This window comes from Protopterus annectens, chromosome 5.part1, assembly GCF_019279795.1.
Source record: "Protopterus annectens isolate FY-2018-M chromosome 5.part1, PAN1.0, whole genome shotgun sequence".
NCBI classification, from domain to species: Eukaryota; Metazoa; Chordata; order Ceratodontiformes; family Protopteridae; genus Protopterus; species Protopterus annectens.
In genome coordinates, this window is record NC_056736.1 from 627,210,619 (window position 1) to 627,238,064 (window position 27,446).

The window sequence follows — 27,446 nt, forward strand, 5'->3', positions numbered from 1 at the left end:
ACAATACACACAGAATAATGAGGTTTAAAAGAAGGCAGAAATTGAAGGAAATATGTAACATTTCAGAATGACTGTGCAGAATATTATATGTGATGTATAATGTTTACAACTGAAAATATGTCAATACGGTTTGTTTTCATTTATTTAAATGTATGATTGCCTATGTTACAAGTGAAGGTTCAATGAACATGCTTTTTGTTGGAAGAAAAAAAAAGATTTGCCTGTTGATAGAAATACATTTTCTATGCTGCTCTAAGGCTCTGAAGTAAGTTTTTCTGATGTAAAAGTTAGATCAGAAAGAGACTAAAGCTAGGTGTTCCCAGAAGTAAAGACCCTTTGAGAAAAGGCCAGTTAGTGGTATTAGACGCTAAAGATAATCTGTGTAGGCAAACTAAAAATGCTGAAACATGAACTGTAACCAAACAGCAAACCAATCTCAAAGCGTACATGCAATAAAATGTTTCAGAATGGCTACAACCATTCAAACATTAGGTTCAGTTTTTGGCAATTTAATCCTGTGCTTTAAAACTTGATTTTCGTAACTCTGTAATGAATCCTATCACAAATGAGTATCTGGACTCGAGGTGAAACCATTCCTTGCATGGAAAGAGGTTCTTTTGTGTGGAGTCGGCATACATGGGTTTTCACTCATTACTCTGGTTTCCTCTCACACCTGAAAGATATGCAGTAAGTGGATTAATAGGTGTGTGTGTGTGTGTGTGTAATACAAAAGAAAGCCTGGCAATCTCCTTCCATTACACACTTGCCTTGTAAACTCTGTGGATGGTATCAGCTGTTCATGGGGGTTGCTATAGGAGATGGATATGACAACAGCATTAAATGGATGGATCCATGCTAAGTTAAAAAGAAGTGAAAGTCAGATGATCTCTCACCTATTACTGAGAACATAGAAAGACATTTAGTGGTAGTCATTATAGGAGCTGACATAATCTGAAGAAACAAAGACATTTCAGGTTCTCTTTTGCTAATGTGAAACTATTAGTATATTTATGATTGACCTTGATCTGCTTTAAGCAAAAACTTCTCTATCAAAGCAGCAGTGAAAGAGTTTATAAGAACCTGATGCCAAACGAAGGAGAATACATCTGCCTTTCATGCTTTGTTTGTGGGGTCCTTATACAAAGAACTTAGATGTAAGCGCTGCCTTAGGAAGCATATATTTTTATGCTTCCCTCACTGTTGGCTTATTGTGTGGGATGCAATGGTATTAACTTTCATTTACAGACAATCAAAATATTGTTAATTATAGAATCTGTGGCTAGGATGAAGGGGTCTGACAGGTGTACAGTATGTAAAGCTAGTTGCTTTTGAATTACTTAATAGCATATTTTATGAATTGGCTAGTTGCATATTTTAAGGGTGATTGAAATACTGATAGGAAGGCATGCTGTTTTGCTGTATCAGGTTCTACATGACTGTTATTTTGTCCAAATCTTTCTGTGACTTGGTTTTGGTACACTTAAGAAGGCATCCAGAGCCAACCAGGCTACCCACATCTCTTTCACATGCATGTGTTGTGCAGCTGGAAGTATGTCCCATATGACTTGCAGCAAGTGTCTAAATGTCAGGCTTCAGATATAACTGGACACATCATCTCAGATAACACTGGCTTTGGATAGACTGTGGATTTTCTATCAAGTTCTTCTTATATGCAGTTTTACATATAGTACTGTGTTTATGCCAGAGGTCATGTCCTTAGATCCAGTAGGTACTTGTTTGCTGGATATACATACTTTTTCCTTAATGCTTTCATGAATTTATCAGCCTTTGTTTACTTGTTCTGGGGTAGGAAAATCTAGTGTTGTACAGTGCCCCTCATGAAGTCCAGAAATTGGAGTCTCTGATTTCAGTTCAGTTGTGATCTGTTCCCATTCACATTAAATCCTAACTTTGGAATGACATCTAAAACGTGATTCCAATTATCCAAGAGGGTTTGTTGTGTTCCTGCAAAACACACCCAGTGCTCTAGGGAGGGAAATGTATCCATGCAGTTTTCCCTTAAAACTGCAAGTGCTAGCTCTGGTATTTCATAAATGTTAGTTGTCTGGATAAATAAAAAGTGATAGATGTAAACTGGCAATAAACGTGACCCATGTTAAATATCAAGTATGTGTTGTGGTCTGATTAGACTGGTATATATAAATAGTTTTCTGTATCTACTGTTCTCATCCAAGCATTTTGTGAAATGAGAAAACATAGTGATAAGGGTCTAATCAATTTGAGCTTAAATAACTAGACAAATATTTTCAAAGCTTATTTGTTTAAGATGGACCTCTAAGGAATCCAAATTCTTTCAGATTACACATATCCTTAAATAAAAACCCTTCCATATAACTTTTCCATGTAATTTGATTTGTTATATATGGGAGGATTTAGGTTTGCTTTCTTGTCACTGATTGACAATGATGGAGTGTCTTGGCTGTAAAATGTTTAACAGGAAATCACTCTGATTTCTGCTACATACCCTAATGTGATCAGTTATTTTATATAACCATATCAAATCAAGTCTTACATCTGCTGTATCTCTCTGTGGTGCAAAGGGGTGGAGCCATGACTATGATCCATGCAACCAGGGCTTGATTAGCAGCACTGTCACTGGAGGAGCTCAGCAGGGAGATGGAAGAGTAAAGCTGTGTAATCTGCTTGCCTCTCTCATTTGGGTGAGAGGGGGTTGCATGCACTTGAGGCAAACTGTAGTGTGATTTTCATGGTGGAGAATGGGAAAACCACTACTCATCCCATGTGGGAAGGGGCAGGGCTGTTTGGCGGCAACACCCCTTGTAGAACTGAGGGGAACTGAGGGGATGTCCCCCCCACAAACAGCCTATTGCAATTCCCTCCCTGACACCGTTGGAAGCTCTGCAGTTAGGGCTGGGAGAAAGCAAGAAAATTCTCAAACCACTACTAATAGCTGTCTGACGGCCCGTTTTAGTTGACCTTCTCCCTGGTGTTGGGGAATGAATCGGTCGATAAACTGAGGAGGAGGCGGATAACATACAGGCAGTGTGGGCAAAGTCTTCCATTTGCTGATAAAAAAAAAAAATAATTTTCTTCAAGTTGGTAAATTGCCTGAGTGGATATAGAGGGGAAAAGTGGTATAGGTGATGGAAGATGCCTTAATCACACGTTTTGCCATGACAGAAATGGCATTTTCAGTGTTAAGAAGGCTTGCTTGGGATTTTTACAAAAAAAAACACCAGTCCGAAAGAAAATAAATCAAGCTCTCCTTTGAGCAACCTTGTTTGGGAGGGTGGCTTAATGGTTAAGGTGTTTGCCTTACAAGCACAAGATGCAGGGTTTGAGTCTCACAAGGGATAATTGGCAAGGCTTACAATGGCTCGCAAGAGCAGTTAGCTTAGTACTAACCTATGAACCTCTTGAGTCATAACTTATTTAGTGTTTTTGGATTTTACTGTCAAGATTTTTTCAGCATGAACACCCTCTGTGTAGCTTCAGCTTACAATCACATGATCACATATAAAACAGATAAGTGAGGTCTATAATTTAGCATCTCTATTCTATAAAATGCATTTAATATTCAAATGCCATTTAACCCTGGATTTATGTTTCCCCAACCTGAGTTGCCAACACAGTTTTTTATTTCAAGCACATTGCTAACATCTTCGTTAAAATGAAGTCAAGCTTAAAAAATGAATGTCTTACAATTCATACATGTTGCAAAATGTTTCTACAATGCATTCTTCTTATCTTTCTTTTTGATAATCTGTACGTTTGTCTACACACTTTGCAAGTTTCCTGGCTGTTTCCCTGCATAGAAGGAATCACTACTCTCACAGGTAAAAACATATACAATCCTTGTACTTACTGTTACAGTTAAAGTGTTGTGCAGCAACTACGGAGCTCTCATTTCCTTTTATAGTCACACAGGGACTGCTCTTCTTGTACGTGCATGTCTTACAAAACCCACAAGAAAATATTCCAGGCTTTTTTATTCTGTGGAACATCCCTCCATTCTTTTTTGAGTAACTTCTTAATGTTACTATTTTTTTCTTAAATGTAAAACTTGGGCTGTTCTATACATTTTAAAGCAATTCAGTGTTGCCCATTAAAAAAAAATTCAGATGTTCCTCAATATATTTTAATAGTGGAAATATCAAAGGAAAATTCCAGACAAAAGCATTTTGTGACGTTACTTTAGCTTACAGGTTTAGTTTACCAATGGATTCATATATAGTCAATCTACCATCTTTAACTTCCTTAAAATGTGGTCAATTAACTTTTTATCATATTTTCCATCTAAAAAAAGAAGTTATGTTCTTACCATAACGTTCCATCTGTGTTGTCAATCTTCAGCTTGACAGATGGGTTCGGTTCCGTCCTCTCGGAACCAACTAGACCATTATACATAGCTCGCTCCATCCAAAAAGTCATGACCTAAGGCTCTACCCACAATGCCTCTCTTCCCATTACCTCAGATCAAGTTTGTCTTATAGTTAAGAAAATACAGAAGCCCTGTCTAAGGTATAACCCTATAATTATCCAGGACTAGGTCTGAACCTCCAGGAGCCTTTGCAGGGGGCAGGAGGGTGGGATGTCAAGAATGAGTGAAGATCGACAACACACATTGAACATTATGGTAAGAACATAACTTCTTTATCTGATGTTGTCAAGTTTCATTCATTCTTGACAGAGTCGCCAGCTACTTTAATCCTGGGTGGCCCTAAGGAAGGATATTCCTGAGCACCCTTAATTTGTAATGAGTGATAAAGGTATATGGGGTAGTCCAAGTTGCAGCTGCACATATGTCTTCCATAGAAGCTCTGGAATGGAAGACTGCTGAAGTGGAAACTGATCTTGTAGAATGAGCTCTGATTGTAGTTGACAGTTTGAGTTTATTCTGGTTGTATATAAAGGTAATGCAGTTTCTTATCCATTTTGACAAGGTGACCTTTTATACAGGTTTGCCCAATCTGGTACATGAAAAGCATAGAAATAGTTGGTCTGATTTTCTGGAAGATTTTGTTCTGTCCAAGTAAAAATGTAATTGTCTGTGGACATCCAACAAGTGTAAGCAGTAAAATCTGGAAAGACTCGTAAGTCTATGGTCTGGTTGATATTGGAGTCTGATACCACTTTAGGGAGGAAGGTGGGATTGGTTCTGAGAGATGCTCTTTCTTTGTGGAAGATGATATATGGATGATTCACACAAAGTCTGTAACTCTGGAATTCTCTTAGCAGACATGATAGCTACTCGGAAGAGGGTTTTCCATGATAAAAACTTGAGGTCACAAGTGGTTGCTGGCTCGAAGGGCTGCCAAACTAGATATTGTAAGACTAAGGTCAAATCCCATGGTGCTACCGGATCTTTGAAAGGGGTTTTTAAATGTAGAGCACCCTTAAGAAAAATTTTGCATAGATGATAAGACAACAATGAATGGTCATCAAAACTATTATAAATTTGAAATGGCAGCTAGACGAACCTTAATTGTAGACATAGAGGCTCCCATTTGAAATAAGGTGGCTAAATATTCCAGGACCTTATCAACTGACGCCGAGAAAAGGTCAATGATGATTGTACCCACCCAAATTGAAAACTGAAAAGCTTTTCTATTTGCTTAAAGTTTCCTGGTGGTTTGTTTATGGGAAGCCAGAAGTATCTTCTGCACTGGAGAGGACAAGTTATTCTGCCTGGCAATTAATGGGTCTATATTATATCCTCGAATGCTTAAAAAAGCAAATGCTGATTGATCGAACTTATTTTCGCGAAACTGCAAAATATCGAAGCAGCAGAAACTCAAATTTTTTCCTAGGGAAAGAATTTGGTTGTCCGTTTCTGTTGCTTCGGTATTTTCAGTGTTATGGTGGAAAGTTACCAGTCAGATTCTGGTAAGTGTGCGATTGTGTGGATGTGAGTGTTAGGGTGATTTAGGTGAGTTAGGGTTAGGGCTCAGGTTAGGTGTGTGTGCGATTGAGTGGACATAAGGGTTAGGGTGGATTTAAGTGAGTTAGGGTTAGGAAGCGGGTGAGGTGAGTGTGCGATAGTGACGGACATTAGGGTTAGGGTTTGGGTTAAGGTAAGTGGGTAGTTAGTGGTGTGTGCATAGTTTAGTGTAGGGTTAGGTATCAGATTTTAGGTGTATGTGTGTGGATTTCTGTTTGTTTGGTGAGCTTGTGCTGTGTGTATGTGTTTTGGATCAGCGATTTTTTTCCCTGGGAAAAAAATCGCTGATCTGACAGTTCGAGATTGTAAGCTTTCGCTTAAATTAGGTCGATCAATCAGTGTTCGCTTTTTTAAGCAATCGATGATATAATATAGACCCCAATTAATGGAATTAGAGAAATCAAAATGTCAGCTTGAGATTTTGAAGATTGGGATGCACCAGACCCTGAGGATGAGACAGTAGGTCTGGAGCTGGATCCAGAGTCCATGGGCGGTGAACCAGGTGAGGCCAAAGAAACTGAAACCAGACTTGATGGAGCCAGTAAAGTGCAATGAGAATCACTTTGCTTCTCAACTGTTGGGCTTTCCTAAGAAAATGGGGTATTAGTGGAATTGGAGGAAAGGCATACCGAAGTCACAGGGACTGATCGAGATGGCATGCATCTCTCAGGAACTGTCCGTGAGGGGGGATTAGGGCAAAGTAGCTGCTGCATTTGTAGTTTATAGGAGAGGCGAACAGGTTGCAGCAAGGCTGACCCCATCGACAAAAGATCATCACTATGTTGAGATTGAGAGACCACTCATGAGGTAGGAAGATACATCTGCTCAGTTTATATGCAATTACGTTGGAGTTTCCAGGGATATGTGTTGCTATCAGAAAGCTGTTGAAAGCGATTGCCCATTGTCAAACCCTTAGGGCTTCCTGACATAGACGGTAGGACTTGGTCCCCCCCGTCTGTTGATATACCCAACTATGGACATGTTATCTGACAGGATTGTAATTGTCCCTGAAGGAAGGACAGCCTGAAATGTTTGCAAAGCTAAAACCACTGCCCTTAGTTCAAGGACATTGATGTGCAAATTGGCCTCTTGCAGGGACCAAGTATCTTGAACAGTCTTTCCCAGAAAACGCCCCCCCCCCCCATCTGGGAAGCGTCTGTGGTCGCTACGGCCATGGGCTGAGAGGGGGAAAAGAGACGACTCCATAGATTCTCTTCTGGCTTCATCCACGAGGATAAATCCTTTTTGCAGTGGTTTGTTATCAAGACTGGATGGGACATGGGATGCATTAGAAACGACCATTGTGACTCCAACAGCCATTAAAGCAGCCTCATGTGATACCTCACTAGAGGAAAAAGAAGTTATGTCTTACCATAATGTTCCATCTGTGTTGTTGATCTTCGTTCATTCATTACTGATGGGTTATCAGTTCCGTCCTCATAACCGAGCTGGCCAAATATCAAGCTTGCGTCAGCCAAAAAATCTCGAGCTAAGATCCTACCCAGAATGCTCTGCTCCCTGTTACCTCAGATCAAGTTTGTAAGTTGATAGATAAAAGTACAGGCTACCTCTGGTCATAACAGACCTACAATAAAGTAGTATATGAGATCAACTAGCAACCTTCGGATGGGGGACGGAGGGTGGGAAGTAATGAATAAACGAAGATCAACAACACAGATGGAACATTATGGTAAGACATAACTTCTTTATCTGATGTTGTTAATCTTTGTTCATTCCTTACTGATGGGACAGAGCCCCCCAGCTACTTGTATCCCTGGGTGGCCCTCATGGAAGGACATTCCTGAGCACCATGGAGCCAAGAGATGCTCTACCTCTGGAGGCCAAGTCCAATTTGTAATAAAGACTAAAGGTAAGAGGTTTGGACAAAGTTGCAGCTGAGCAAATATTATTGAGGGAAGCCTTAGCATGGAAAGCTGCTGAAGTTGTCATAGATCTTGTAGAATGTGCTTTCACTCTGTGAGGCAAAATGATGTTTATGTTGTAGATAAAGGTAATACAATTTCTCAACCATGACGCCAATGTAACTTTTGAGACAGGATGACCTTGTCTAGATCCAGAAAAGGTCAGAAGCAGTTGGTCTGATTTATGGGTAGATTTTGTTCTGTCCGGATAAAAACGTAATTGTCTATGAACATCCAAGGAGTGCAGGCAATACTCTCCCTTGTTAGAGTGGTTAGGAAAGAACACTGGGAAATCAATAGATTGGTTGACATATTACTATGACACCACTTTTGGTAAAAAGGAAGAATTAATTCTCAGTGATACCCTATCCTTATGGAAGATAAGATACGGAGGTGTAATGCATGTTTGTAGTCCATCTCGCCCTTCATTCTTACATATAGACTTGGCCGATTACAAAACTTGAAGTCTCTAAGTTGGCTCATGGCAAGGTAGGTATCTTATAATGCACTACTAACAATCTCCAGATCTTGTTTGCTGCTGTCTATAATAGTGATATAGAAGTATTTCCACAAGGATAAACAATAGATGAAAGGTCTCCAACTCTAAGGAAGATAGACATTATCTTGTCTCCAGATCCTCCAAGGATACATGGATGGGGTAGGTGGGTGGGTTCATAAGAATGAAGGGCGAGATGGACTACAAACATAGAACGTTATGGTGGGTACAAAACTTCTTTATGTTCTGTAGTCCTATCTCACCTTCATTCTTGAGGCAGCGTCCCTAGCATCTTTTTCTAGGGTGGCTCACGGGAAAATACTCCTAAGAACCGTGGAACCAAAGGATGCTCTACCTCTGGTAGCCAAGTCCAATTTGTAATGAGTACTGAAGGTATGAGGGGTAGCCCAAGCTGCTGCTGCACATATACTGTCCATTGGAATTCTGGCTTGAAAGGCGGCAGATGTGGATATAGATCTGGTGGAATGAGCTTTAATTTTAAATGGGAGTTCTTTGTCATCAGAAGAGTAAATAAAACATATGCAATTTGAAATCCAGTTTGGTAATGTAATCTTGGAGACTGGCATTCCTTTTCTTGCCTCCAAAAAAGATATAAATAATTGGTCTGATTTTCTAAACTCTTTGGTTCTACGTAGATAGAACCTTAACTGTCTGTGTACATCAAGTTGATGAAACTTATATTCCGCTTTGTTTGTATGATCTGGAAAAAAAGAGTGGCAGTTCATTAGTTTTATTAATATTTGATTGTGAACAAATCTTGGGGATGAAGGAAGGGTTAGTGCGAAGGGAAACTCTGTCTCTATGAAATGTCAAATAAGGAGGTTTGACTGAGAGTGCTTGCAGCTCTGACACTCTTCTGGTGGATGTAATGACTACCAGAAAAATGGTCTTCCATGAAAGGAGCTTTAAATCACATGTATGTGAAGGTTCAAAAGGTGGTGAGGTAAGTTTTGAAAGAAACAATTTAAATCCCAGGGAGATATAGGTTCTTGAAAAGGAGGTCTTAGTAAGGTGTGCCTTTTAAAAATGATTTACACAATCTGTGAGCCATAAGATTAGGTTCATGTTGCCCCAAATGAAAATTGGAGATAGCTGCTAATTGAACTTTGATTGTAGCAGCAGCTGGTCCCTGATGAAAAAGTTTGGTTAGAAATTCTAATACTAAGGTAATGGAGGCTGTTTATGCATCTATGTTCCTAGCTTGTGCCCAAAGAGAAAATCTTTTCCATTTGCTAGCGTACAATTTTCTTGTAGATGGTTTATGAGATGACATCAGGATATGTGTAACTGCAGGGGAGAAATCATGAAGCCTGACTAAGGGTGGAAGTGGAGCAGCCACACTGTCAATTTGAGGGTATGGAGACAAGGATGTCAGAAGGTCTGGTACTGGGTTGAGAGTCCATGGACTGTCCAGAAGGTGAGGCCTGAGAAAGGGGAACCAAATCTGATGAGGTCAGTAAGGAGTGATGAGAATCATTCTGCTTCCCAAAGTATTTGCTTTCTGGATAACTTTCGATATTAGTGGAAAGGAAGGAAAAGCATAAAGAAGTCCCGAGGGCCAATTGTGGACAAGTGCGTCTCTCGGTGTCTCCCTCAGGGGGGGATAAGGGTGAAGTAGCTGCTGCATTTGGTGTTCATTGGAGTGGCAAACAGGTCACAGCAAGGCTGTCCCCATTTGCGGAAAATCTATTCCACTACTTTCTGATTCAGAGACTGCTGGACTTGTCGGCTATCACATTGGTTTTCCCCAGGATATGCTTTGCAACTAGAAAGACTTGGAAAGATATCGCCCACTACCAAATACGTAGAGGCTCTCGACATAGGGGGTAGGATCTGGTTCCCCCTTGTTTGTTTATATAAAATACCACTGACATATTGTCTGATTGGGTTGCTATTGTCCCTAGAGGAAGAAAGTTGTGAAGTGCTTGCAATGCTAGTAGCACTGCTCTCATCAATTGAACACTGACATGCAAGTGAGCCTCGTGTTCTTGCCATGTGCCTTGGACTGTCCTTCCTAGATAATGCACGCCCCCCCACCCTCTCTGGGAGGCATCCATGGTCACAGTATCAACGGGTTGGTGAGGAATGAATGGTCTCCCTATCGTTAGTTGATTGGACTGGATCCACCAATGAAGGTCCTTTTTGAAAGATTCCGTTATTAAACTGGGATGAGACAGAGGCAGTTGCTGAGGAGACCACCGGGAAAAAAGTATCCACTGTAGAATTCTCATATGTAGTCTGGCTAATGGAAATAGAGTTATAGTAGAGGCCATAGTTCCCAGTAGTTTGAGCACTGTCTTCACTTTGACCTTGTGATGGGGAAGCAGGCTGTATATTTGTTGTCTTAGATTTTGTACTCTGTCTGAAGGAAGGTGAGACATCATTGCGATTGTGTCTATTTTTGCACCTATAAATGTCACATATTGAGAGGGCAACAAGACTGACTTTTCCCAATTTATAGTGCTGCCTAGCTGAGTACAGACTTGGATGGTTGAATCCCTGGCTTGTAGAAGTAGATGCCTGGTGGTGGCAGTCAGGAGCCAGTCGTCCAGGTACGGAAACACTTGGAATCCAAGACGTCTCAAGTGAACTGTTACTACCACCATGCATTTGGTGAACACCCTGGGGGCTGTGGTGAGACAAAAGGGCAAAGCACGAAATTGGTAATGACTGGCTCCCACCAGAAGTGTAAATGACTCCTTGATGCTCTGTCCATTTCTATGTGATAGTACGCATCTTGGAGATCTATGGAGCACATCCAATTGTCTTTCCCTAACAGAGGGAGTATAGACTGCATTGTTACCATTCGGAACTTGGACTTCTTCACTGATTCGTTTAACTTACAGAGATCCAAGATGGGCCTCCAGTCCCATGTTCGTTTTGGCACTAAAAAGAATCTAGAGTAAGTTCCGAATCCTATCTGGTCTGCGGGGACAGTTTGGATGACTCTCTTTTGGAGCAACTTTTGACTTCTATAGTTGCTTGATCCCTGTGATTGGGTGGAACATCTAGGATTTTCTTGATTAGATGAGGTGGAAAAGAGAAGGGTATGGAGTATCCTCTGGAAATTATCCTTTGTACCCACTTGTCTTGTGTGATGTTGTGCTAGGCTTCTGGGTACAAAGATAAGTGACCCCCGACTGGCTCCAAAGAAGTGCAGCTGGGCCTCACTTCAGGAGTGTTGATAGGGACGCCCACGAAAAGAATCGCGGTCACCCTGGTTTTGCGGACACCCCCCCCCTGCCTCTAGGGTGATGTCTACCACTATTTCCTCCTCCTCTGCCTTTGGAGAAGGAATCACCTTGTGCGTCTGGGAAAAATCTCTGAGATTTCTTGAACCACATTTTTCCCCCATTCTGACCTTTAGGGTATAGTCTAGAAGGGACAGAAAAACATACTCCCACAGCAGAGAGAGTCTTCCCTTCCTGTTCGCATCTGGTGAGTGTGTCTTTTACCTTTGGTCCAAACAGAGAGGAACTGTCAAAGGGGCATTGGTAAATGTAGATTTGAAGGGCTCCACAAAGTTACGTAAGAGCATCCAGGAGTGTCTCCTAAGTGAAACTCCTGAACCCGCTGACCTGATCGCTCCATCTGCTGTGTAAGACATCAGCCTCATGAAGGAGTTAACAATAGAGTGTAAGGTGGACAACTGAGTAGTAACCCTCTCAGGGACTCCTTCAGTTAAAGTACCTTGGAGAGTATCTCCAAGCTCTTTCAGGAGATCTCTTTGAAGCCTAGTGAAATGAGTTAGGTAATTCAGCGATCTGAGTGTAAAAACTGTTGAAGAAAAAATACGCTTCCCATATCTGTCCATCGTTTGAGACTCTTTGTTCGGTGGGTGGACAGAAGAGGATGTTTCTGCTAGTTTCTTCTTTGTGGCTGCTGCCACCACCATAGCATCTACAGGCACACCTTTGGTCAGAAACTCTTTTTCCCTAGGAGCTGAAAGGAATTTGTTCGGCCTTCTAGGGACTGGTTCCACAGTGTCAGGAGTTTCCCACACCTTTCGACTCACCAAAGCTAACAGCTCATCGAAAAGTGGAGACACCCAAGAGGAGATTGAGACCCGAAAGCCTTCAGGTACACTGACTCCTCATCAGAAGGGGTGACGGTGGGTTAGCTGCCTCTCTGTTTCAGGATCTCTAGGATATTTACAAAGGAGATATCATAAGAGGATGACCTAGGGGACCCTTCTGACTCTTGAGGTCAGTGTCAGAGGTGATGGACTCATCAAGGGAGTCTACATGTTTCCTCTTGCAAGTTTTCTTCCGAGGAGGCTCCTCAGAAGGGTATTCTGGGGAGGTCTCGGAAGACTGGGGGCCACCCAAGAGGGGCTCCTGAGGCTGTGGGTTTCTGCTGTTATTAGAGAGAGAGAGATGGTGCTATGACAGAGGTCGGAACTTGAGGGGGAAGAACATCGGTACCCTTGTGTAGACCTGAAGATCTAGACAGCACGCTCCTCATCATCTTGAAGGCAGATCCCTCTGGTCCGGCTCCGAGGACACTGCCGGTTCCAAAGAAGCGGAAGTAGCCCCCGGCTCCAGAATGATCGGCTCCGAGACAGATGTAGGATCCAAGCTCAGCCAAGCAGACACACAGAGAGGTAGGCTCGGAACCGACAGGTGAGCTTTGGGTCATAGACACCAGGGACGGCAACGAAGGTGTCGGAGTGGAACTCTGTTCTGAGAAAACCACTTGGGGGTGCTGAAACCGATGGTTCCATAACAAACGTCTCTGACAGATCTGGCTCTGAAGGACTGGCATGGCTCGGAAGAGGAACAGAAGCAGGTAATACACCCTTAGACGGCTCCAGGTCCGATTGGGTTGGAGCCAAAAACAAATTAGCTAGCACCAACAACTTCAAAAGTCTATGCACCACCCTCTCAACGTCTTCATCAGAGAGACTGCTGGGGGGTCTGGAAGACAAGGTAGGGGATTGAGATCTCTGCAAAACTGGAGATCTAAGTGTCAGGGATACCGGTAGTAAGTCTTTTGACTGTCTCCAGGGTATGGATTCAGCTATAGGTTCCAAAAAACTTAGGGCCAAAACTGGAAGGTCTATATCAATAGCCTCAACCGGCTCCGGAGGCAGAGGAGCCGAAGAGGTCGAAGGTTTGGCAACTTTCTCTGGAGGTCCTGATTTGTCAGTCAGTGCTGGAGACTGTCTTTTCACTGACTTAACCTTCTCTTTTTTTGAAGAGGGAGACCTGGAGTGAGAAGAGGAAGAACTAGTTAAATCCTCCTCAAAGGAAGGTTTAAGGAGACCTTTCAAAATCAGTTTGTTCTTCCTTTCCTGGAGAACCAGGAAACTAAAAGAATGGCAAAAAGTACGTCTCCTGTAGATGTATGACTCCCAAACAATAAACACAAATACTATGCCCATCAGTCAGAGACATTTTTTGTGAACATTTTAGGCATTTCTTAAAACCTGAAGGTTTATGGTCTTTAGTTTCCTTAGACATAACTACCACAACAATGACAACAGATTAATTTTAGACAGCAAAAAACGACAATAAGAAGAGAGGATAAGGTCCTCTAACTTAAATGGGCCTAGCCCTGCTTGAGAAACAACACACAAGGGAGAAAGGCAATAGAGGACTAGGTCCTCTAACTTAAATGGGCCTAGTCCTGAACAGAGGGGTAGGCGAGTTAGAGAATAAACAAGCAACAGTAAGGCAAAAGTAGGTCTTCTAACTAAAAACAGACCTATGCCTGAGAAAGATTAACAATAACTAGCACAACAGAATGAAGGGATACCACTAAATGAAGGCCTGCAGAAGCGATGGCCAACAATTAGCAACAACAATTAGCAATAAAAATTCAGAAAAATACACTATTCGCAAATTAACAATAGTAAGCTATCAATAATAAACTAACTTTACAGTAAAAAAGAACGCTATAAATATTGGAAGAAAAAATATTCCAACTTAGCCACGGCCAAGAAAGAGAACACTTCTGAACTCGTAGATCGGCAAACGAGATCTGGGGATTGTTAGTAGTGCATTATGGGATACCTACCTTGCCAGGAGCCAACTTAGAGACTTTGAGCTTTGTAATCGGCCGAGTCGGTGCCGAGGATCGGCTCCAAACCCATATGTAAGAATGAAGGTGAGACAGGACTACAGAACATCAAAGTTTTCCAAGAAAGATATTTCACATCACATGTATACGCAAGTTCAAAGGGGGTGGCTGTTAGAGCTTGCAGAACCAATGCCAAATCCCAAAGTTGTACCGGTTCTCTAAAGGGAAGTTTTAGGTGGATAACCCCCTTTACAGAGTCTATGTGACATAAATGAAGAATCCTGAAAACCAATGTGGAAATTTGAGATGGCAGCTAAATGCACATGAATAGTAGAGGCAGACACCCCAGAGTGGAAAAGATGTGATAAGTAATCTAAAATCACCGAAACTGGGACTGACAAGGGGTCTAATTGTTTATTCACTGCCCATAGAGAGAACCTTTTCCATTTATTAAGATAGATTAGTCTGGTGGACAATTTATGAGATGCAATAAGAATATTGCGCACAGGGGACGAGAGGTTTTCCTGCCTGGCAATCATTGGAAGTGGAGAAACCAAGCTGTCACTTTCAGGGTTGTTAGACAACAGAACAACGATATTATTTGAAGGGATATGCAGATTGTAGAAGTATGAATCCTGTTTATATAGCTATGTATCAAATGTGCGATTCCTATTATGTTGGTAAAACCAACTGCATGTTAAAGAACAGGATTTTTGTATATCTGTATGAAATTAGACATTGGAACCTGCGTAATGCTTTAGCACAACACATTAGTGCAAAAGAAGGTCATTCTTTTAAATTTATGGTAGTACAAATGGTTAATAAAACTGTTAGAGGTGGGGATGTTGTCAATGAAACAGAATGCAATGAAGCGAGATGGATAATAAAGTTAGCGGCTGATAAGAGCCCAGGATTAAACACTGCTGTTCCTTTAAAACCTTTCCTAAGGAAAAGGAGGGTAAAATACTAGGATTGAATTGAATGGCATGGTATTTGAAATGTATGTTTTAACTGTTTCAATGTATCTGAGGAATGGCTTGTTGCCTGAAAGCGCTCATGTGCACTTTTATTTATTTACTTTAATAAAAGTTTTACTGTATTTTGGATATCGCCTTGGTGTCTCTTCATACAAGTTTTATTAGGGTTGTTAGATTGGGGTGAGTCAGACCCCCTAGGGTTTGGGAGGGTGGCCTAATGGTTAAGGTATTTGCCTTACAAACACAAGGTGCAGGGTTTGAGTCTCACAAGGGATAATTGGCTAAGCTTAAAATGGCTCGAAAGGGCAGTTAGCTTAGTACTAACCTATGAACCTATGAGATCAACATTGGGGATGGATTGAGGATCCATGGTTGATCTAGCAGATGAAGCCAGAGGAAGGGAAACCAGACTTGTCGAGGCCAATATGGAGCAATGAGGATCACTTAGCTCTTCAACTGTCGTGCTTTCTTCAGCAATTGGGAGATGAGGGGAAGAGGAGGATAACAATAAAGTAGTCCCGAGGGCAAAGTATCATACCTCTCAACCTCTTAGAGCAAGAAATCTGGACAAAGCCATAAATAAAATTGAGACAAAGGCCCAAAAATAGGGAAAATTTTTAAATATTGCTCTTACAAACTTAGAAAGTTGATAGAACAACAGCTTTAGCATTACCATTAATTTTCTGAATGGAATAAAGTCTGAAACTCAAACGTCTGTCATTATTTTCTAACTTCAATCTTTAACGATTTGCTACTAAATTGCCAGAAAACCATAATTTTATTAAAAACAGACCACGAATATGAGGTAAGAATAAGGACATTCTGCGAAAGTCTGTACAGTTGAGAGGTATGCCAAGCGTGGAGTAGAGCATCTCTCGGTGACTGTCCCTGAGCGGGGATCAGGGCAAAATAGTTGCTGCACTTGTAGTTGGTTGGGGAGGCAAACAGGTCGCAGCAGGGCTGGCCCCAGCAGTTGAAGATTCTTGCCGCTATCATAGGATTGAGGGACCACTCGTGAGGTTGCAGAATGCACTTGCTCAATTTGTCTGCTATCATGTTGGAGCTCCCGGGAATGTGCATTGCAATTAGAAAGCGGTTGGAAGCTATCGCCCATTGCCATATTCTCAAGGCCTCTCGGCATAACAGGTAAGATCTGGTGCCCCCTTGTTTGTTGATGTACCAGACCACCGACATGTTGCCTGACTGGATCGCAACACTCCCTGATGGAAGGATGGAATGAAATGCTTGCAACGCTAGTAGCACCACCCTCAGTTCCAGGACATTGATATGCAAAAGGGCCTCTGTCTCCGACCAGGTGCCTTGGACCGAGTTTCACTGACATAGCCCCTCCCCCACCAGATCAGGGTGGCATCTGCAGTCACTGTAGCTATCGGTTGATGGGGGCTGAAAGGGCGAGACCATTGCTGGAGATTTTGAGATGTCCACCAGAGTAAATCTTGCTTGCATCTCTGAGTTACACTTATCTGTAAAGACAAGGGATGTTGTAGAGGGTACCACTGAGTGAGAAGTAACCACTGAAGGAGCCTCATGTGGAATCTGGCTAGAGGAACAATGGTGATCGAGGCTGCCATTGACCACAAGAGTTGGAATATAGATCGAGCAGGAGATTTGTTGTGACAGAGCAGCGGTTGAAACCTTTGCCTTATTCTTTGAAGCCTGTGGTCCGGAAGAGATGCTGTGCAATTTTTTGTGTCCAACAGTACCCCGATGAATTCCAATGACTGAGCTGAGGTCGTGCTGGACTTCTCCCAGTTTATAGTAATTCCCAGGCACTGTGCTGTGAGGAGAGTGCAGTGCAGGGCTTCTTCCAGTAGACACTTGGTGGGGGTGGTGAGGAGCCAGTCATATAAATATAGAAATGCCTGGAATCCTTGAAGTCACAAGTGAGTGATAACCACTGCCATGCATTTTGTGAACACTCTGGGGTCTGTAGAGAGACCGAAGGGCAAAGCTCAAAATTGGTAGTGACTGGCTCCTATGTGGAAGCCAAGGTATCTTCTTGAGCATTTGTCCATTTTTATGTGGTAATATGTATCTTGAAGATCTATAGAGCACATCCAATCGTCTTCCTCCAGGAGAGGAAGGATGGACTGAACCGTGACCATCTGGAATTTCTGTTCTACAAATTTGTTCAGTGTGCTGAGATCCAGAATTGGTCTCTAGTACCCTGTCTTTTTTGGCACTAAAAAGAACCTTGAGTAAAAAACGGATCCTATCTGGTCTGGGAGGACCATCTGGATGACTCTTTTTTTGTAGCAGCTTTCGAATTTCATGTGCTGCTGTTTCCCTTTGACTGGCTGGAACGTCGGGTAATACTCTGGATGAGGTTGGACAAAGATGGAAGGGGATGTGATAGCTTCTGGATATTATCCATTGTACACAAGAGTCAGTGGTTATATTTCACTAGGCTGCAAAGTACAAGGAAAAATAACCCCCGACCACTTCCAGAGGTGAGCAGTTGGGCAATGCTTCAGGAGTATTGACAGGGTTGACCAGAGAATGAATCTCTGGAACCCTGGTTTCGTGGGCCTCCTCTGCCCCAAAAGGGGCTTCTTCCATTGGAGTTTCCTCCTCTGCATCTAGGGGAGAACTCAGCATGTGCATCACTGAAAGAGTCCTGTGATTTTCTGTGCCACATCTTCCCACGCCTCTGATTTCTAGAGTAGAATCATTGAGGAGTGGAGTGTCTGACACCAACAGCAGATAGGGTCTTGCCATCTTGTTTGGACCTTGCCAGCGTATCTTTCACTTTAGGGCCAAACAAAGAAGCGAGCCTTAAAGGAGTCCGCAAAGTCACAAAGGCGCATCCAGGTATGTCATCTGGAGACTATACCCGCACCTGCCGCTCTAGCCGCTCCTTCCGCTGCATGAGAAACAAGACGCATGGAAGAATTGGAAATGGACTCTATGGTGGCTGAGAAGCCACATTGTTACAGACCTCATCAGAAACAGCTCCTGCCAAGGTTTCAGTGAGCTGGTTGATAAGATCCCACTGAAGCCTGGTAAAGTGTGACATATAGTTCAAAGACCTTACGGTGAAGGTCAATGAAGCAAACACATGCTTCCCTAGTCTGTCTATCGCCCAGAACTCCTTGTTGGGTGTTTGGATAGTTTGGCTCTCTTCTGCCAAATCCTTCTTAGTTGCAGCCGCCACCACCATAGCAGCTACTGGAAGACCTCATGTCCAATGTGGGTGCTCAGCTGGGGGGGGGGGTGATAATATTTTATCCAGTCTCCTTGGTAATGCTTCCAGGGTGTCAGGAGTCTTCCATGCATGCTGGATGATGAGCTGGATGAGCTCAATGGCCGGTGGGGTGACTCAGGCAGTAGAGGGCTGGGCACGAAAAGCCTGCAAGAATACAGATTCTTCAGAGGAAAGATTAGAGGACTTCCAGTCACCCCTCTGTCTAAGGATCTCGAGGATGTCACCAAAGGACACCTCATCAGAGGGTGACCATGGGGACCCTTCCCCGTTATCAAAATCTGTATCTTCAGTCGACTCCTCAGTGGAGTCCATGTGCTTCATCTTGCATGACACTTTGCTGGGTACTTCCTCAGTGGGAGGTTCTGGGGAAGACTGCAAAGAGGGGGCTTCCTGAGGAGGAGAAACCTGAAACCTGAGGCCCTTGTGCCCGGTGTCCAGTGGTTGTGGCTTGTGACAGTTGCGGCAGAGAGTGGGGAGAGGACTCCAACATATGGGGCTTGCCAGCAGAGGCAAGCGCCCTCTCCATGGCCTGGAAGGCTGGCCTGCCCAAGGAGGGATGGGAGCCAGAACCGAGCATGACAACCTCGGATCGAGGGTCACAACCTGCCCCGACAAGCCGACCCCCAGACCAGAAGTCTCAAGAGGACTGTGAACCGTGAGAGAGAGAGGATTTCTGGAGGGTGCCATAGAAAAAATTGGTGTGGAACCAGGAATGCCCTCCACCAAGGCACAGCCACTCACCTGAGAAGAGCCAAATACCCAGTGCACCAAGGGCCACAAGGACGACTCCGGTTCCAAAGTGAGATCTACTATTGGAATCGGAGGAAGGGAAGCTGCTGTCAGAGTAATAGGCTTCGAAACTTGGGTAGAAGTTGAAGGAGGAGTGTACGTTGGAGTTTGAGGAGATATATATTCACCTGAAGGAGGGAACGTGGACTTCAACGGGTGAGAGAGAGAGACCTCTGGCCACATGCAACTGGTTAACAAGCTGCAACACATCTTGCTTAGAGAGGCTCCTGTATGACCTCATAGAGAGAGCTGATGGTGATTCTGGCCTTTCTAGAAAAGGACTATATATTGATTACCAGCGAATGGATCCAAGGAAGGAGAATACTTGGTCCTTGCTAATTCGAGAGGTGTTGAGCCTGGAACCAAGGAAATCTGTACCGAAGAAAATGGGGTGGAAGTAGTCTGCGCTGACGTCAATGCCATAGAAGTTGAAGGTGTCTGCACCGTAAAGGCAAAAGTCTGCCCCGATGGGTACAGTGCCGTCGAGAAAAGTGTCTGCACCAGTAATAAGGACGGTGCCGAGAAGGACTGCACCAAAGAACATGGTGCCGAAAATGTCTGCACCGTGGAGGACAGAAACGTCATACTTGGAGCCAAAGGGGATTGTACCAGTGGTGCCAAAGGGGACTGTACCTGCATGGACGGTGCCGGTAAGGGCTGCGACGGAACACTCAGAGCCATAGTTGTCTGCACCGGGAACTCCGGTGCTGGTGTCAATAAGGAAGACATGGCTGGAGCCAGAATAATTTGGGACGGTGCCAAGCCTGGAGCCGACAGGGTCATAGGTTCATAGGTTCATACTAGGCTATCTGCCCTAGGGCATTTATAAGCCTAGCCAGAGTGTGTGTGGCTTTCACCACCCCTTAGGATGAGAATACTATACCCATTAGTTTGCTGTGCCTCTATCCAGCAGTGACACAGAGATGATTCCCGGGGTAAACCTATGATCTCCCATCATCCACTCGTCAAGATTTCTCTTGAACAGAGTCAGTGAGGGGCTCTGCCTCACATGGACTGGGATTCTGTTCCATAGTGTAGGGAGTCTCTGGGTGATGAATCTGTCCCTCCAGCACGTCCTATTTATATCCGTGTTGAGGTTTAAGTCTCTTGCTCTCGTGGCTCTGGTGGATTTGGATTTTTTGAGGTGGAGCATGTCCATTAATTCCGGGTTGGACATGGCCTTGTATGTCAGGCACAGATCACCTCTGAGCAGACGGTATGCGACTGAATAGAGCTGGAGTTTCTTCAGTTGGGCAGCGTATGACATATGTTTGAGCCCCTTTATCCTTTTGGTGAGGAACTTTTGGGGTCTTTCCAACTGCTGCAGGTGTCGGGTAAGGTACATTCCGAATGGGGCATTGTACTCAATCATTGGTCTGATAAGTGAAGAGTACAGGGGTACAATGACCTCTCCTGATCTGGATGTGAATCCCTTCATGATCAGGTGGGCAATGTAGAAGGTCTTCCTAACCACTTTGGCAATGTGAGTGTCAAAAGAGAGGTTACTGTCAATTTGGGTCCCCAGGTCCCTGATAACGTATTCCGTGTTTAATGGATTACCACCTATGTGGTAATTAGGGGTTACCTTGTTTTTCCCAAAGGGTATGACTATACATTTTTTGGCATTTAGCTTAAGGCCATGGCTCTGGCACCAGTTATCCATTTCTATGAGACCTCTCTGGAGGATGTCTGTGTCTGATGGAGTGTCAATTATGGTGCCCAGTTTGCAGTCATCTGCAAATTTTGTCAGCCACAATCCCCCTATGTTTGCCTGCACTTCAGAAAAATAAATGCCAAACAAGAGGGGGCCCAGGACTGAGCCCTGTGGGACACCGCTCGTGACCAGCTTAGAGTCTGACATGGCACCAGTGACTCTAACCCTGTGGGTTCTGTCCTTGAGCCAGTTTGCAACCCATCTTGTGACATATGGGTTTACATCTAAGCTGGTGAGCTTTTCTATGATGCCCGAGTGGGGTATTGTGTCGAACGCTTTTGCTAGGTCAAGGTAGGCTGTGTGAACTGCCTTACCCTCATCAATGGCCTTAGTGACTGTTTCGAAAAAGTCGACCAAGTTCAAGAGGCAGGATCTGCCCTTGACAAAGCCAAATTGGGTAGGATCCAGTGTCTGTAGGTCCCCAATGTCTTTATTTATGAGTTCCATTATGATCCTCTCCATAGCTTTGCAGACAAGGCTCGTCAAGCTTATGGGGCGGTAATTTCCAGGGTCCGTAGAAGCACCGCCTTTGTGGAGTGGGACCACAGTTGCCGTACGCCATTCTTTGGGTACGTATCCTGTAGTAAGGCTAAGATTAAACAGCAGCCTTATGTGTGGGTTTAGTTCCTCATTGAGTTTGTGTAGCACACAGCCGGGGACACCATCTGGTCCCATTGATGCTGTGTTTTTTGCTTTAGAGAGAGCAGCTCTCACCTGGGCATCTGAGATGTTTGGGAGGCTAGACTCTGGTGGGATAGATATTTCTCCTTTTGGGGGGGAGAGAGGGGAGTAATTTGCACTGAACCTGTCTGCCAGTATGTTGGCAATGTCTGTGGGTTCAGTGATTTTTGTATCATTTTGGACTAATTCTGAGCATATCTGGGAGTTTCCACCAGGTTTCTAACATAGCTAAAGAAGGCCTTGGTAGCGTCGAAGTAATAATCAATTTCACCTTCTTATGAGTCAACTCCCTATGATCTCCAGAGGGAGAAGAAGGGAGCGACTTTGATGATGAAGAGGAAGAATGCCTCTTACGGGGTTTAACAGGAGGGGGTGAGCCCTCCGACCCAGAAATAGCCTCAGAGAAAGGAGATTTGAGGAGACCTTTCAATATTAATTTATTCTTCCTCTCGTTAAGAGACCTTGTTGAAAAATTTCTAATAAATCCCACATGGGGGATCCACAGTAAGGTGGGAGACATTCAGACAGTAGACACATAAGTCATGGCCATCAGAAAGCGGTAACTTACGGCTGCAATCCTTACACTGCTTAAATCCAATGCTACTTTTCTTATCCGACATAATGATGTGTAGAAGAAGAACAGTACCAAACAGAAGAGGAAAAACTACTCAAAAGGTTAAGAAGAGAAAAGGAAGGATTACCAATGATAGTAATGAAGAATTACCTGAGAGGTAAGAAAAGGGTAATAAAGGGAAAAAGACTAAAGGGAGAGAGTCTACAGTATACAATAGGGTAGGAAAATATTAACAGAAACTATTTGAAAATCATTAAAGTAAGAACAATGTATAAAACTTTCAAAAAATTAGACAGCTGAGAGAGTGACTTGACATGGCTATACAACAACGTGGCAAACAAGATCTGAGGTAACAGGGAGCAGAGCATTCTGGGTAGGACTTTGGCTTGGGAGTTTTGGACTGATGTGAGCTTGATATTTGGCCACCTCAGTTCCGAGGATGGAACCGATAACCCATCAGTAAGGAATGAACGAAGATTAACAACATCAGATCTAACGTTATTGTTGTTGCCATGGTTCCAAGAGCTTGTAGTACTAGACGAGCCAGAACGTTGTCTTGGGAGGTGATCATCTGAAGTTGTGATCTTAGCTTTAACAACCTGTGATGAGGAAGGGTGGCCACACAGGATACTGTATTTAATCTTGCTCTGATGAGCTCCAGATCCTGCGTGTGAGTCAGTTGTGAATTGTTTTTGTTGATTGAAATGCCTAGTATTTTTGCAAGCTGTAGAATGAAGTCTATGGTGTAAAGCAGTAGATATCTGGAGGGGGTGGTGAGGAGCCAGTCATCTAGATATGGAAATACCTGGAATCCCTGTAGTCTCAAATGAGCTGCTATGACTGCCATGTATTTTGTGAACACCCTGGGGGCTGTGTTGAGACTAAAGGGCAGCACTCGGAATTAGTAAGGACTGGCTCCTAGCCAGAAGTGGAGGATATCTTCTGGAGCTCTTGTCCATCTTTATGTGGTAATACGCATCTTGAAGATCTACAGAGCACATCCAATCATCCTTCTCTAGAAAGGGAAGGAATGGAATGAACTGTGACCATCCAGAATTTTGTCTGTTGCACAAATTTGTTCAATAAGCTGAGATCCAAGATTGGTCTCCAGTCCCCATCTTTTTTGGCACTAAAAAGAATCTTGAGTAGAATCCAGATCCTATTTGGTTTGGTGGGACTACTTGGATGACTCTTTTGTGAAGCAGCTTTTGAATTTCTTCTGCTGTTATATCCCTCTGACTGGGTGGAACATTGGGGATTCGCTTTTGGGGTTTTGGCAAAAGAGTGAAGGGAATATGGTAATGTCTGGTAATTATTTTCTGCACTAAGGTATCCAAGGTTATTGTAAGCCAGGTGGAATGGTGCAGAGACCCCCGACTGCTTCCAGAGGTAACCATCAGGCCTCTGTTCAGGAGCACTGATAGGGCTGTCCAGAAAAGGAATCTCTGGCACCCTGGTTATGCGGACCCCCTCTGCCAAGGAAGGGTCATTTTCCAGAACAGTTCCCCCCTCTGCACCAGGGGAAATGCTCACCATGTGTGTCCCAAAAAGGCCCTTATATCTTCTTGAACCATTTTTTCCAGTCCTCTGATTCCTGGAGTAAGGTCGTTGTGGAGTGGAAAAATGAATACCCACAGCAGAAAGGGTCTTTCCATCCTTTTCACACCTGCCTAGCGTGTCTCTAACTTTTGGGCCAAACAATGAAGTACCATCAACAGGAGCGTCGATAAAGAAAGACTTAAAATGCTCCTTGAAATCATACAAGTGCATCCAACACCTAATGGCAATGCATGTACCCACTGCTCTAGACGTCCCTTCGACTGTATGCGCAATAACCAAATAGACGAATATGAAATCAACTCCAGGGTGGCAAGCTGAAAGGCAACCTTATCGTGAACCTCATCAGACACTGCTCCTGCAAGGGTATCTGAAAGCTCAGTTATCAGATCTCTCTGGAGTCTAGTAAAGCGTGCCAAGAAGTTCAAGGACCGAATAGCGAAGGTTGTTGAAGCAAAGACCTACTTCCCAAATCTGTCCATCATACCAGACCCTCTGTTAGGAGGATGGACAGCTTAACTCTCCTCGGTGAGTTCCTTTTTGGTGACCATTGCCACCACCATGGCATCCACTTAGATCAATGGGGCTGATAGAATCTTATCTGGTCTCCGGGAAACAGGGTCTATGGAGTCAGGAGTCTTTCAAGCTTGCTGAATGATCAATTTACCTACGTAGTTGGTGGCTGGGGTCACCCAAGAAGTAGATGGACGAGCACAAAAAGCTTGCAAGAATACAGATTCCTTGGAGGATGGGACTGAGGGCTTCCAATCATCCCTCTGTTTTAATATTTTCAGGATGTCACCAAAGGCAATATCTTCCGGGGGTGACCATGGGAACTGTTCCCCTTCATCGTAATCTGTATCGTCAGTGACTGATTCTTCTGGAGAATCTATGTGCTTCCTCTTGCATGTCCTCTTATGGGGAGGCTCCTCAGGAAGAAGTTCTGAGGAGGACTCTGAAGAGGGGAGACACTGAACCATGGTATCTTTCAGCTCTTGTGTCCGATGTCCAAACATAGCAGATTGTGACAGCTGTGAACCAGAGGAAGCAAAAATATGGCACTCCAATGGGGACGGAACCAGCTGGGAACCTGCTGAGGCCAAAGCTCTCTCCATAATCTTGAAGGCAGACCCTCCTGAAGGGGGGATGGGAGCCCAGAACCGAGAAAGACAACCTCGGAACTGGGGTCACACCCTGCTCTGATAAGCCACCACCCAGAGTAGGAGCCGAGAGAGGGTTTGAAATTGCCATGGCCCCGAGAGCCACAGACGGTACCATAGAAACAACCGGAACCAGTCCAAGGATCTCAGAACCAACAGACAAACCTCAGTCCCAGGTGTGCACCAGATTCGAAGGAGCTGAAGTCCACAGAGTTGACTCTTGTGCCGAAGTGAGGTCCACTGTTGGCAACGAGGTAGCTGGCACTGGGAGCGTCGAAGCAAGGAGCTCCAAACCCTGGAGGTTGAAGGAGGATAAACTGGAGGAGCCTTTGGAGTAAGCCTCAGCTCCAGGTAGGAGAAAGGCTTGTGAGGGTACAGTAAGGCCTCTGGCTGCAAAAGGCTGGTCCACCAATCTGACTACATTCAATTCTGAGAGACTCCTGGAGGAACGGATTGACATTCCCAAAGGGGACTCGGGCCTGTCCACAAATAGGCTTGTTTGCTGACCCAAAAAGGGGTCTAGTGAAGAAGAATATCTAGTCCGGGTTAAATTTAATGGATCGGCCTTCGGCACCATGAGCTGTAGTATGGAAGGGGAAGGTGGAACCGAATGAGAGGATGAAACTGTTGTCGGTGCCAAAGAGGTCATCGGTGCCAAAGCAATGATCGGTGATGAAGTGGTTTGAGTTGGTTCAGTATTTGACGGCACTGATGTGGGTTGTGTTGTCTTCAGTGACGAAGATGATGTTAATGTCATTTCTGGTACCTTGGTCTTTGGTTCTGAAGAAACAGTCAGAACCTGGAGTTTCTGAGATTTTGTTTCATGTACTGTAGGGGAAGTCTGCACCAAATGGCTCCTTTTCTTTATTCCAGGCTTTGGAGATTTTGAAGTCTCTGCCTTAGATAGGGCTTCACCAAAAGGACTCTAACAAATCTTTCAAGATTAACTTATTGTGCCTCTCTGCTACAGTCTGGGCACTAAAGCCCTTACAGACATTACAAGATATGTCCAAGTCAGGGGCACCCAGACAGTACATGCATGAAAGATGCCCATCAGAGTTGGGCATCTTTCTGCCACAGTCCTGAAACTACTTAAACCCAGATGTCCCCCTTTGTTTCTCTGCCATGTCAATGAATACTCTAGTTAGTCACACACACACACACACACACACACACACACACACACACACACACACACACACACACACACACACACACACACACAACACTCGCTCAGAGAAAAAGGAAAGGTTATTGAAAGGTTTTTTTTTTTTTTTAGGCTATACCAACAATGGTACAGAAAATTACCCAATGGGTAAAGGGATGAAAGGAAGGAAAAAAAGGGGTGAAAGAATAAGAATACCAACAAAGGTATGAAAGACTACCAGGTAAGAGGGAGGAAAAGAAGTAAGAGGCCTGTTACCAATTATGGTAATGAGAGATACTGTAAGGTAAAATGGTGTGGGTAGAAAGGTCAAAAACAGTCACTCATGCAACAAATACAATTTTAAAGCACTTAGCTGCCAACATTGGCTGACATGTCTAATTTTCTACATGGCAAATGAGATCTGAGGTAATGGGAAGAGAGGCATTATGGGTAGAGCCTTAGCTCACGAGTTTTGGGCTGGTGCAAGCTATGCATAACGGCCGAGTCAATTCCGAGAAGTTGGAACTGAATCCATCTGTCAAGAATGAATGAAGATTGACAACATCAGATTATCTGTTTTAATGTTTTTCTGAAGTGAGTCAGGGGTTGGAGTTGATATAATGGTTAAGGTGTTTACCTCACAGGCACAAAACACAGGGTTCAATTATTCTCATCTTTGAGAGGAAAATTGGCTAGGTTTAAAATGGCAGACAAGGGCAGCTAGTCTAGTACTTGCCAATAAACTGAGATCTCATTTTACTCATCCATGTGAAGCCCTAACCCTATTTAAACATAACCTTACCCAATGGATGGGAAATTGGAAATTCACAAGGGGTCTGGCCCCCATGTCTCTGATAGACAGAGGCAGACAGTTATGTCCAAACTACACCCCCTACATAACCTCTAGAAACTTCCTGACATACCCCCTCCTAATAAACACCCATGATACACAGGGACCCAAATGGGTTAGATTGTATGGTTAGGTTTATAAAGGCCCTGGTAGTTGTTAGCGTAGGATATATATATATATATATATATATATATATATATATATATATATATATATATATATATATATAAAAACCTATGTAAAGACAAATAGCTTGACTTTTCTCAAAGTTCCTTTTGAAAGGTATGAGGTGACAACTCTCTGCATGTAAATGGGTATTAGAAAAATGAAAGTTATATACTCACCATACAATGCATCTGTGCTGTCTGTTTTTGCCCTTTCTCAAGTA